The sequence below is a fragment of the Moschus berezovskii genome, chromosome 22 (assembly GCF_049115385.1).
Source record: "Moschus berezovskii isolate FMDL1 chromosome 22, NW_MosBer_1.0, whole genome shotgun sequence".
Taxonomy (NCBI): Eukaryota; Metazoa; Chordata; class Mammalia; order Artiodactyla; family Moschidae; genus Moschus; species Moschus berezovskii.
Window position 1 is genome coordinate 49,440,812 of NC_142481.1, and position 12,915 is coordinate 49,453,726.

Genomic DNA, 12,915 nt, shown 5'->3' on the forward strand with positions numbered 1-12,915 from the left:
CATTTGTGTATTTCTTTACATGTATAAAAGGGTGTTCCTTACTTGTCTGTACAGTGTCCTTAATTCATTTCTGTTGCTTGTAAAACCTGTTGAAAGGGATTAACAGGTCTGGTTGGCCCTGGGTGGGGAGGGTGTCGCTCCCACAGTGTCCACGTGTCGTGGGCAGGTGGCGTGTGTGACTGGCACCCTCACAGGTGTGCAGGGCGTTTGCCTGGGGAGTGTGCCTCCTCCTTGTATCCCCCCCTCCCTCCCGGAGGGCTCCTGATGTCGCGAGTGCAGGTGCCTGTTTGTTTTTGCTGAGAACAGGCCTAGCATCAAATACTTGACATTTGACAGGTTTCTTGGCTAGAGTAAAAATTCCTATTTATCTTTCTAGTGAAAGAGGGAGAGAGACTGGCTCTTGTGATGAAGTGCTGCTAAGAGTGGCCACGAGCCAGCTGGAGAGTGAGGATGACAGCTTGGAGGCTGGCCGGGGCTGAGGGGCCGTGACAGGGTCGGAGGCAGCTGGGAGCCCAGGCCTTCCTGCTGCTGGGGGAGTGGGGTCTCCTTTGAGGGTCTGGGGAAGAGGCTGAACCAACCCAAGTCTGCTCTCTTAGGATGCAGTCTTCTTCACAAGCTGTTTACGGACATCTTTTGGAAACCAGTGTTAGGGTGTGTAAAACTACTCCTGAATGACATACTCCAGCTCAGTAAAATGGATTTGTTTTGGCCCAGACCTAGAGGTATTGAGAGAGAGAGATGAAGACAAGCTTGCGGGATCTTGTCCCCCAACCAGGAATCGAACCCAGGCCTTGACAGTGAAAGTGCTGAGTCCTAACCACTGGACCACCAGGGAATTCCCTAGAATTGTCTTTGTTCAGCATCTGTTTTGAACACAACTCTAGGGAAAGGAAAAGGAACAGTCTTTGTCCCTTGTTAACAGGTGGCTTTCTGAGAACTTTCCAAAGTTTGTTTGCACAAGGTTCATCATGTCTGAAAACATAGTCTTAATTATGTTTTGAAGAGTTAGAATGTGAGACTGAGCCCCAGTAGGAAGGAAGGAGGCCAGGCCTGTCGCCTCTCCCGGGACTTGGGCCTGCCCGGCGGCCCCTCCCTGCTCTGCCCATTATGGTTTCTGCACCCCTTGTCCTGTCCGTGTGTGCTTGGTGTCCACGAGGGACGTTCAGGCCTACCTAAACCCTTCACAGATCATTATATTAATGCTTGGTGGTGGTTTAGTCACTAAGTCTTGTCCGACTCTTGCGATCCCATGGACTATAGCCTGTCAGGTTCCTCTGTTCATGGGATTCTCCAGGCAAGAATACTGAGTGGGTTGCCATTTCCTTCTCCAGGGGATATTCCCAACCCAGGAAACAAACCTGGGTCTCCTGCATTGCAGGCAGATGATTTACCAACTGAGCTATGAGGGAAGCCCCGAATTAATGCTTATTACTTTACTAAAAAAAATATTATATTTCTAGGATTTTAGTCACAGTTCACTAAGCAAGTATTAACTGACAGACTTTTAATTAGGAGCTATTTAAACTGGAATAAATTGTTTTGAAATCTCCCAACAAATGCAATGCCAAGTTGAACTCTCTGGTGACTTTAAAGAAGTGATAAAGACACCCAGGGAGGGTGTGGGAAGGTAGGTTTCTGGGAGTGGTGGTCATTGGCCAGCACCGTGAGGTCACTATGGCAACACTGGGTTGCGTGGACTGCTGTGCGCAGCTTCTGTTTAATTATGCAGGGTAGGTTTAATTTTTTAGACTCAGGTTTGCACACTTTGAAATCATTCTTCTTTTGAAGATTGATTTTTTTTATGACTTTGCATTTGTTAATGGGTAGCATAATATATTCTGACACTGGATTTGCAAAATAAAAAAAAATCTATAATAGACTATTGTGTAAATTTCTTCAGTCTTTTCAGAATGAAAATTCACTTAAATATTTTAAGACTTGTCTCCCAGAGAGTTTGAGCACGTGTGCAGTGCTGTGGGGAGACTGGAGGAGGCGCCAGCAGGACTTGCAGCCCCTAGAGTGGGTGTCCCTCTTTCTGGCCCACAGCCCTCTCCAGGGCTCCAGCCCTTTGGCTGTTTGGGTCATACTTTTCTGGACCCTTAGTTGGGCTTGTCTCTCTTAATGCTCTGGTTCCCATGCGCCCCTCCACAGGGACCATAGACATTTGATCCCAATATATGTGTTAGCTATCCATTGTTCAGCTGCAGCACCCTGGGCTCTTTGGAGGACGCCTGTGTTGTGAATCGTTCCATTGTCCCCCCTGAAGACTGGAGAGGAGAAAGAGGCAGGGAGAGTGATGTAGTAGAAAGAGTGCAGAGCTGGAAGTGAGGGCACTGTATGTTTCCGACCTTGCAGTGAATCCCTCTGCAGCTCTTCTGAGAGCAGCGTCACAGATCACAGAGTTGAAAAGGTGGGCTTGACTCACTTCCCAAACCAAGGATAAGCAGAGGGTGTGGGCCTTGGTGCTGCAGAGCCCTCTGCCTCAGTCAGGCTGTGGGTCCAGACCCGACTGACCTCTGCTATGGTGACTGCTCAGCCTGCCCAGGGTCCGTGTGTGAACACGTGGAGTGGACGCTGTGCTGTGCTGGGCTTGCCTGTGGAGCGGCGTATGGCTCAGGAGGCTGTTGCCGTGGGACCAGTGTTCCCTTGTGGACAGCGTGGCCATTTTCACAGGCCTCAGTCCTGAGGTCTGTCCTGTGTGTTTTAACTTCATCTTGAATATTGCTTTGCATTTTAGATCAATTTTCTTACACACACCATCCCCCACAAAATTTTTATTAGTAGCAATTTAATAATCATGTTAATGGGAACTCAGGCCAGCAGCGGCCTGGATGCTGCGCAGCTTGTGGGATCTTAGTTCCCTGAGCAGGGGCTGAGCCTGGGCCCCCAGCAGTGGAGCGCCCAGTCCTAACCACTGGACTGCAGAGAATCCCCTCACTTACACCCCTTCATCACTGTTTTACATGGAGACCTTTGTCACTTGTTTTTCCTTTTGATGCAGTTTTTAACTCTAAAAGGGTGTATGTATTTGATTTCACTTTCTTAGAAGTAAAACCATTAACTTTGTGTTGCACATTCAGAGGTCACATATTGGTTTGACCAAAAAATTCCTTCCGTTTTAAAGTAAAAATAAGATACATTTTTCATTTTCACCAAGAACTTTATTGAACAATGTATTCACTGTTTTGTTCCACTACCTTCTGCCATTTTTCAGGTAATTTCATAAAAACCTGTCTTCCCAAAACTTTTTATTTTTTTGAGCAAAGAACTGTTTCTGGTGCCTTTTACAGTCTTCCAGGGAATTGAAATTTTGTCCATTAAGAGAATTTTGTAAAGACTCAAGTAAATGGAAATCTGAAGGTGCAGTGTCTGCTGACTGTGGCAGATGTATCAGAACTTCCCAGCCAAGCTGTAACAGTTACTGCCTGGTCATCAAAGAAACATGCATTCTTCTGTTATCCTGTTGGAAGATTTATATGTGCTTTCCGTTGGCTAATTCTGGCTGCTTTTCGTGGAGTGCTGCTTTCAGTTGGTGTGATTGGTAGCATTATTGAATTAATCGTTTGGTTTTCTAGAAGGAGCTTATAATAGAGGACTCCCTTCAAATCCCACTGTATGCACAACACCATTGGCTGTTGGTGAGGTTAGTGGTGGTTCATCTTGCTTGCCCCAAGATCTCTTCTGTTCTACATTATTGTGCAGTATCCATTTTTCATCACCTGTCACAATTTGTTTTAAAATTGGAACATTTTTGTTTACGTTTAAGAAGACAATTGCATGTGGGAATACTGTCAATAAGTTTTTTTTTTTTTGCTTAACTTTATGTGGAACCTTAACATCAAAGTGATGAACATAATCTAGATGGTGCAAATGATTTTCATTGCTTGATATGGATATTTTGAGTGTGTCGGCTCTCTCCCTCGTGCTGTAACGTTGATTGTTACCAGTTAATATCTTGATTTGATTGCTGCCAGCTTCAACTAGTCTACCTGACTGTGCAGGGAGAAACCTCTAGCACGAAACTTTGCAAACCACTTTTGACACAGTTGGTCAGTCACAGCCCAGTGTCCATACACAGCACAAATCTTTTCTTTGCATTTCAGTTGTGATTTTACCTTTCTTGAAATAGTAAAGCATAATATACTGAAAATGTTGCTTTCTTTCCATATTCAATATTAAAATACACACACAAAAATTCACCATTTTTGAGCTTTTAGAAAATGTGTGCTGATGTGATAACCATCACAATATAATCTAACAAAATTGTTTTGAATCAAGTTAAAGACTTCTAAGCATTACTGGAAAGAGCCATCTTATGGAAAAAACAGAGTGAACTTTTTGGCTAACCCAATGTAACTGCTCATGATTCATACATAGAGCTGCTTTTACCTAAATACTGTCCGTCTTTTAGAAGTCTTTTGTTTTTACTGAAGACAGTGGAGCTTACTTAACCTTCAGTGCTAGTAGGGAAGGCAAGAGTTCTGTTGTGTACATATGTGCATTTTGAACAGCATCTGCCATGCATGACGGTGATGCTCTGTCATGATAGTTACCTGGAAGGTGATCAGAAGAATGTAGTTACATTTGATGCTTGAGATTGAGTCCTTTTATTTTGAAGGATCTGTGTGAGATCCTCTAGGAAAGTGTCTTCCAAAATGTGAATCATGACCCGTCATTCTTAGTTAAGAAAATCTCCCTGCTCCAAGGACATAGACACAGCTTTCTGTACCGTCTGAAAATGTTGTTGTACTTCTGCTGTTTATGTTTGAGCCTGTACTCTGTCCCAGACTGATGTCTGTGTGCGAGCTGATTGCTCACAGCTTCATCCATGAGTGGACTGTCCTTTGCTTGCCGATCTGGAGTGCTTGCTGTCATGAATGGGGTCTCCCTGTGTGTGCCCATGTGGTGGTGGATCTTGTGTGTGTCCCGTTGGTCGCCTTGTCTGTCCTGGTGACACTGTCCCGTTTTTCATCGTAGGTTCTAACTGAGCTGATGTCTTGAAATGCAACTGGCTTGTATGTGTTCATTTGTATTTTGTATCCAGGAGCTTCTTTTTCTACAGATGAGAAAAGTTAAGAATGACACAGGCTGTTAGAATGTACCCAGGGTCAATGCCAATACAGTGGCATGGTCAGAATTTTAACAACCGCCATTAGATGCCACTGACTCTGATCTGAGCTTGCATGCATAGCCCCACATTGATCTTCAGGAAATTAACCTGGCTGCTTGTGAAGGTGGTAAGGTGGCACTCACAGATGTATCAGGGGCAGTAGAGCTGTGCCCAGGTGCAAACTCTGTGATGGCAAAGTCAGTGGAGGGGTGCAGCCTTCTCGGAAGGAGGCCCTAGGGGCAGTGCCTCATTGTGGCCTGCCTGCTGCTGGGAGGAGCGCAGGCACCAAGGCAGACAGTGCTCTGTTTTTGGCATATATTGAAGACTTTGTGTGACTTCTGTCTTGTATTCTCAGTCATAGAATACATAAGTGTCGCTTTTTTAAGTTTATTTATTTATTTATTCATTGGCTGTGCTGGGTCTTTGTTGCTGGGTGGGCTTTTCTCTGGTTGCAGTGAGCGGGGCTACTCTCTAGTTGTGGTACGAGGGCTTCTTACTGTGGTGACTTCTCTTTTTGTGGAGCACGCACTGTGGGCCACACAGGCTTCACTAGCTGCAGGTCCCAGGCTCTAGAGCGCAGGCTCAGTATTTGTGGTGCATGGGCTTAGTTGCTCCACAGCATGTGGGATCTTCCCAGACCAGGGATCGAACCCATGTCTCCTGCATTGACAGGCGAATTCATCACCACTGAGCCACCAGGGAAGCCCTGTAAGTGTCATTTTTGACTCATGGAATGAGAGCCATGTCCTGTCCCCTCACAGCTTGTAAGTTGCCATTACTTTGCTTAGAGATCCGTCCTGTGTTTTCACTGTGGGCCTCTTCTCAGGAGTCTTAACTTAGTGCTAATGTCATTTTTCTGAGAATGGTAGCATACATGTCAGGTTAGGTTTGGGTGAGTATGGTTTTTCTTCACAATTCTTTCTTGTCAGCTTTTAGGAGGTTGGGGACAGTTTGTGCTGAGTTGTGAGGCCCTCTCCCATCTTTTTAAAGATACCATTGATAAATGTATATTAAATTCAGAATTTTACTAACTTGGGGTAAGTGGGTCAGTCCATCTAAGAGCTGAATGTTACTAATATTTAAAAAAAAAAAAAGTATCATTGAAAAGTGAAAGTCTTTGCGACCCCATGGACTGTAGCCCACCAGGCTCCTCTGTCCATGGAATTCTGCAGATGAGAATACTGGAGAGGGGTGCCATTCCCTTCTCCAGTGGATCTTTCTGACCCAGGGATTGAACCAAGGTCTCCTGCATTTCAGGCAGACTCTTTACCATCTGAGCCACCAGGGAAGCCCTTGATCCTTACTTCAAGATGTCTCAGCTGATAATTGGTTAGTTTACTTTCGTAATTATTGAAAAATATGTAGTTAGGGCTTCCCTGGTAGCTCAGTGGTAAAGAATTCGTCTGTCAATGCAGGAGACATGGGTTCGATCCCTGGTCTGGGAAGATTCCACATGCTGTAGAGCAACTGAGCCCATATACCATAACGAGTGAGCTGTGCTCCAGAGCCTGGGAGCCGCAGATACTGAGCCTGTGTGCCTGCCCTCGGAGCTGTGCCCCGTGGTGAGGGAAGCCCCGACCGCAGTGAGAAGCCTGTGCACCACAGCGAAGAGGAGCCCCCGCTCGCTGAGACTAGAGAAAGCCACGAAGACTCAGCATAGCCAGAAACAAATACATAAAATTATTTTAAAAAATAATAAAAAAGAGAAAAGTATACAGTCAGAATGTTTTGTTTGCACGTGTCCTACCGTGTTGTCGATGTATTTAAGTCTGAAGGAAGCAGACAGTGGCTCCAGGAGTCAAGGGCTGCCCTGATGCTCTCCTGCGTTTTGATCTGAGTTGCCTTATTCTTGCTGAATGATCATTCTGCTTTGTTCTCTTCTCACACCCAGGGTTTGAGATTTCCTAGTAATACTTGCTGTTAGGAAACAGTTTGTCTTTTCTACTGGAGTTTCTCTTCTGCTGAGGGTCATCTGCCAGGAAAGAAATTTGGATTTTAATGTTTTAATAGAAGAAGAATTTACTCACTTCTCAGAATGGAGACTCTTTGCTTGAAGGGTCTCCTGGGAGACTGGGCGGAGGGGGGCGTGTGGACCGGCGGGTGTCTCCTTGTTTGGTGGCAGAACCTGTTGGCTGACGTGCTTGTCACTCTAACAGTCTAGCACTGTCATTGCAACAGAGTGTCTTCTGGAAATTTGAGGTGGTTTAGAAATGAAGTGCAGCACCAGCACATTAGGTTAAACATAGAAATTTACAGAGGAAGCTCTCTCCTTCCTTGACCTGACTAGTTGAAAGCGCGTCTGTTTGTGTGGGCAGGGCGACTGTGCCCGAGGGCTGGTGGCTGGCATCGGGCTCCCAGCAGGCCGGTCACCACACTTCTGTGCACACCTGCAGGTTAGACCACACCCCACCCTGTAGCCCTTCGCATGAGGTGTTTCAGGGTGCTGTGATTGTGTGTTTGTGTGGCCTTCAGGGTGGGGACCCCTCTCACTCCCAGGATCACAGCACAGATCACTCACGACACATTAGATCACTGGTAGCCTAAAGATGATCTTGACTTGAGCCCTGATTTCCTATGAGTGGTGTGGCCTAGCTGGTCCACACTCTTAGCTTTATTAGGAAAGCTTGGGTCCTGCCCCTCAGAGTAGATTTTGGACTCAGGAGACGTGTGTCTTGGCAGGTATTGTGTCAGGCTGTTGGGTAGGCGTTCATTTGGTGGCCAGGCAGCTGGGTTGGAGCATGGTCAGTGGACCAGCAGCTGGCGTCCCTGTGTCCTTGTGCTGACAGACGGGACTTTGGGTCCCCTTGAGCGTGAAGCTAGTCCTGCTCTAGTGACTTCTGGGGAACCCTCTCATTTCTGTGGTCTTTCATTTCAAACCAGTTCTCTCCAACTTATTTAGAGGGTGAGGGTGGTAAGGATTCCCAAGGTTTTGTATTTAAGGGTTTGGGTAGGCAAATGGGACTAGAGCAGTGATTATTTATTAGATTTGCTTGGAAAATATTAAAGCAGTTTTGCAATACTCACCCCTAGACACACAGAATCTGAAGCATCTTCTGGAGTGGTAATGTGTTGGGAACAAATCACTCGAGATTTAAGTCTTTGAAATACAAGGACATGTCTTTTGAGCAACCTGTTGTTTCTTCCAAGCCACTTGTTTCCACCTGGAGCGTGGAAAATCCTGGGTGGTGGTGGGGTCTTAAATTCCTGGTGGGAGGCACAGACTTGGAGGCCAGTGTCCTGTCTGTGTCATTGGCCTGGTTTCTGTGGTTAAAGAAGAGCACATCTGTATGTTACGCAGCTGTTTGCTCACCCAGTCTCTGCAGGCTGAGGGAGTACTTCCAGTCTGAACACTTAATCTGGCTTGAATGGGGCTGGTGAACACACCTTGTTTTGCATTCGATAATCGTCTGGTTTGAAAGCTTTGTGGTGGTAATGAGGTGGAGGAGGAACACAGTGTGCAGGTGGGTACAGCGAGAGCTATCGCAGTGCTCTTGGAATTGGTGAGTCCGGAAAGGAGACCGTGGACACTTTGTTTCTGGACATGCGCTGACTTGGAGGTGAGGCATCTCCCGGTGCTCTGGGAGACGGCATGCTGGGCCTGTGACCTCGAGAGCTGCTCAGGAGCCCGCTGGGCACCATTGCTTGGCTGGGCTAGAGGGATGTGCTGGCCGGGGAGGGCATCTTACTTACTGCATTTTGACCTCTGATTAATTTTGTCCATTAACCACATGTATTTGGGATGAATTTTTACCTGGGTCAAAGGGTGACTGGGAGCTGGGTGGATTGGACGGGCCCAGATGCTCGGAGGTCTGGAGACGGACACTTGACTGTGACCCTGGGAAGTGGCCTCCTTTCCACACCCGCTCACCCAGGGGTCAGTTGTGCTCTCGTACTCCGAGGCCAACGCTGGGCCTCATGCTGTGTGCCTGCTAGTGACTAGGGTGCGGTGTGCAGCTCCGGAGTTGAGCACAATAGTTGTCCTCCAGCGTGATGGCGACCTGATGGAGAACCAGAGAGCTGGAGAACAGCCCCAGGACACGGGAGTGGAGGGGAGGCGTCTCCCGTGAGGGGAGCAGAGTGTCTTCCAGAAACTGGGAGCAGTCTGGAGTTGTCGGGGTGCCTGTGTCCCTGGGGTGCTCCCCTTTAGTGGGGTGCTTGCAATGAGAGCCTGCCCTCCCAGCAGGAAAGTGGGAGCTCCTTTGCTCTGTGTGTGTGTGTGTGTGCGCGCGTGTACATGTGTGCACACACGCATGTGCGTCGTCAGGGTGGTGTCTGAAGTTTGGACTCGAATCCACCCCTCGTGAGCCCAGTGACTCCTGTGGGCGAAGTGGGGTGTGTAGGGGTAAACCAGACACAGCGCATCCCCTTCTTAGCAGCGTGGTGGGAGTTGTGATGACACGGGTGGGGAAGCACTGGGGCTGCTGAGTCAGGAGTCTGGCCGGCTGGTGGGGGCTGAGAGAGCAGAGGTTTGGAGCTGGATGACTCCAGGCATCTGTCTGGGTTTTGATCATGAGCTGGTCACAGCAGGTTTGGACTTGGAGGATCTTCTAGACAGGAGTGCCCTGAACCAGAGCAGGAAATACAGTCATAATCACCTTGGGGCTCACCTGTGTGTGTGTGTGATGTGGCATGTCTCTGGTGTGGTGAGCTTTGTGAGTTCAGTGGGGAGCTCTGAGCTGGAGATCGGGAATGGGGGTCTACCAGCAGGGCTGGTTCGATTGCCCCTGGAGGGCCCACAGGAGCAGGAGCACTGACAGCAGAGAGGCTGCAGTGGGCTGTGATTCTGGACACAAGTGTAATGGCTGCAGCCCTGGCTCCTGAGATGGTGTGTGTCTCTAGGGCCAGGTGCCAGTACCCTCGACCACGGCAGGTGACAGTGTCCTCTCTGTGGAGAGCGGGATGCTGACTGGGAATTCTGAGTTTGCTGAGAGCTAGACACTGGTAGTCTGTTTCCTGATTTAGACCAGGAAAGCTGTCTCCTGTCTTGGTGGTCAGGGTCTCTAGTGTGTCTGTGATGTCTGAGTGACCGTGTTCTGTGTGGCTTTTTGTGTGGAAGGGGCATGGGGCGCTTAGCACCCTAGGCCCAGGAAGTGCCCAGGATAGCGGAGGGTGGTGTGTCCCAAGTGACAGTGTGCTGGTTGACAGTAGTTGTTGTTATTTGCTGTATTCTAGGTGTTGACTTCATCATTAACACTGTGTTATCCTGTTACTGTCTTTAATAGGAAAATCGAGACACTTAGTGAGCAGCTTGTGCTTTTCAAGAAAACTGAGGTGTGGTTGGAAGCTGCTTTTCTAATCCTTGTGGTTAACGTCAGCTTCAGAAATCCTGTGCCAGGAACAGAAGGACAAAAAATTCCTGACCCAGCTGTGCACACACACGTGTACTCATGTGCAGACCTTGGGAGCCCACTGTCCACGAGCGCTTGTCCCACCAGCCGTGCCCGACTTCTGTCTGTGCGTCCCATCCTGATGCGGCACCACTCGTGTGTTTGGAGATGGGAGGGTGCTTGATGGGATTGTAAACTCCCACGGGATTGTGGGAGCTGGGTTTGTATATTCCTGAGACCGCACAGCTCTCTCGGAAGAGCAGTGTTGCTGTCACCCTGCAGTGTCACCTCCACCTCCCACCGGCAGTGTCGCTTGTTCATACGGCCAGGCCACAGTGTCCATTGATTTGATATCTAGCATAGGTCTTTGGAGAGGCTTGTCAGTAAAATCTGTGTTTTTTTTTTTTTTTAAATAGTGATTTTGGAAGATCATATATGGTGCCATTTGCTCTTCTTTTGATCCTAGACTTTGAGTTTACTTTCAAATAGTTGAAATTGCCATGTTTTGATGTAAAAATATTTGATGAATGAAAAGATGTTTTTAGTTGTCTCTGTACCTTTAAACTCCTAGTTTTGAATGACTACATGATGAATCAAATGTATTATTTTATGTACCTAAATTTATTATTATTTTATTTTTGGCTTTGCTGGGTCTTTGTTGCAGTGTGGGGGGCTTCCTCTGGTTGTGGTGGGGAGGGGCTGCTCTTTGTTGCGGCGCACAGGCTTCTCGTTGCAGTGGCCTCATCGCAGAGCACCTGTTCTTGAGCGGGCGGTTTCAGCAGTGGGGGCCCATGGGCTGGCTTGCCCCGCAGCATGTGGAATCATCCCAGACCAGGGCTCAAACCCGTGCACTCTACATTGGCAGGCAGATAGCCACTGAACTGCTAGGCAAGTCCCAAGTTTCATGTGTTTTTGAAAGACCCAGATATATTCCGTATATCCCTCCAAGACATTTTTTCATTCATTAATAAGATTTTTGAGATTCACTTCTGTTGATATTTGTAGCTATAGCTTACTTATGAGTAAGGGGGCTGTTTGCCTGTGGCTGGCCCTCTGTGTGATACTTCTTAGTGACATTGATGACACGGGCTGGTCCTTGTGGGGTCGCCCAGGCCCTCTGGCTTCTCCTGAGCTGGACCTAGATCTCTGACCTTGGATCCTGGGAACTCATTTGGTCTGAATCATGGCCCTTTGCCTTTGCGGGGAGGTCCCTGGGTAGATGGAGGGAGGGAGTGGGGAGGGGACAGTGTGGCGGAACTGGCCCCACTGAGGGGCAGGTGCGGCTGGCGTGCGGGGTTTGTCAGCGAAGGGTGAGTTCAGATTTTACTCTTGAGTGTGACAGTGAGTCTGTAGAAGCTACAAAGTCCGTAACTCTGGCAAAGGCTTACTGTCAAACTCCTGAAAGTAGAACGTCTGTGGATGGCTCTTCCAGGGCCCCGGGCCTCAGGCGCCTGCCCTGGGAAGAATGACTGGCCCATTCTGGTGTTCTCTCCTTAAATGGCCTTTCTGGGCACTGCTGTCCAGAAGCGGAGTCCAGACAGAGGTGTCTGCTTGGGGTTCCCTCCCTGAATCTCGGGCGTGAGCGCCTCTCCTATACAGCCAGACACCCTAAAACCTCGGGGTTGTCAAAGTGACCCAAAGTGAAGGAAGGGCCATGGTGTGGTCCACACAGAGAGAGGCAACATTATGAAAAGAACTGAGGGGAAATTAGTATTTATAGGTGCTCACTGGATTCTCTTGTTTCAGAATCTCCTCACCACTGCTCTGGGACACGCCTCTGTTGGATTTAATTTACAGTCATCAACCACGGCTTTCAGCGATGGACTCGGTAAGAATTTTATTGCACCCGCTCTCTCTCAACAGTTTGTATTGTTTTCATTGGTTTGTAAAAAGAAGTATTAAAAGTCATTTTTACGTCTCCCGGTTGGTTTTCTTGGGCTTGATAGAGTTTTGTCCCAGTGTCTGGGTTTTGTCTTGGATTTCGGGGAAACAAGGGGCTGCAGGGTGGTGGTAAGCCCTGTGGGTCAGTAGGTAACTTCCCTGGTGTCCCAGGGAGAGGAGGCCTGTGGACACATGAAGACACTGGGAAGCCTGGTCTGTGCAGAAAGTTGACTTCTTATCAACTTTTTGTCTTAGTGGCTCTGTCCCCGAGTGGCCTGGGGCCTGCGGACCCGCTTGCTGTACCTGTTTGGTGCTCTGGGCCTGTTGCACTTGCACCACCTGAGCGGTGTCAACCCTCCGCTGGGGAAGCGGGGTGGCCCATGCTGCTGTGTGTCCAGTGTGTGGGCCGGCGAATAGGCACATGTGAATTTCCTCAGGTTTGAGGCCCGCGTGTGTGGTTGGTGGGTGTGGGTGGGCTCTTGGCCGGGTTGCCTTGAGCTTGCCTTCTCCTGGGAGTCCTGGTGCTGCCTTGGCCTGACTGGACACTCATGCTCTAGGATAGCATCCTCCTCCCTTAGGGGACATGTCCCAGGGGCC

At 48.4% G+C, this 12,915-nt stretch overlaps 1 protein-coding gene across 3 annotated transcripts in view; it reads left to right on the forward strand.

Annotated features, from left to right (window-relative positions):
* ANKRD11 (ankyrin repeat domain 11) overlaps positions 1 to 12,915 on the forward strand; it is a 124,995-nt gene that overhangs the window by 42,055 nt on the left and 70,025 nt on the right. For all 3 annotated transcript variants that reach the window (XM_055412927.2, XM_055412922.2, XM_055412926.2), the window contains exon 2: positions 12,184 to 12,265. The gene's annotated coding sequence lies outside the window, so the exon portion shown is untranslated. The remainder of the gene's footprint in view (positions 1 to 12,183; positions 12,266 to 12,915) is intronic.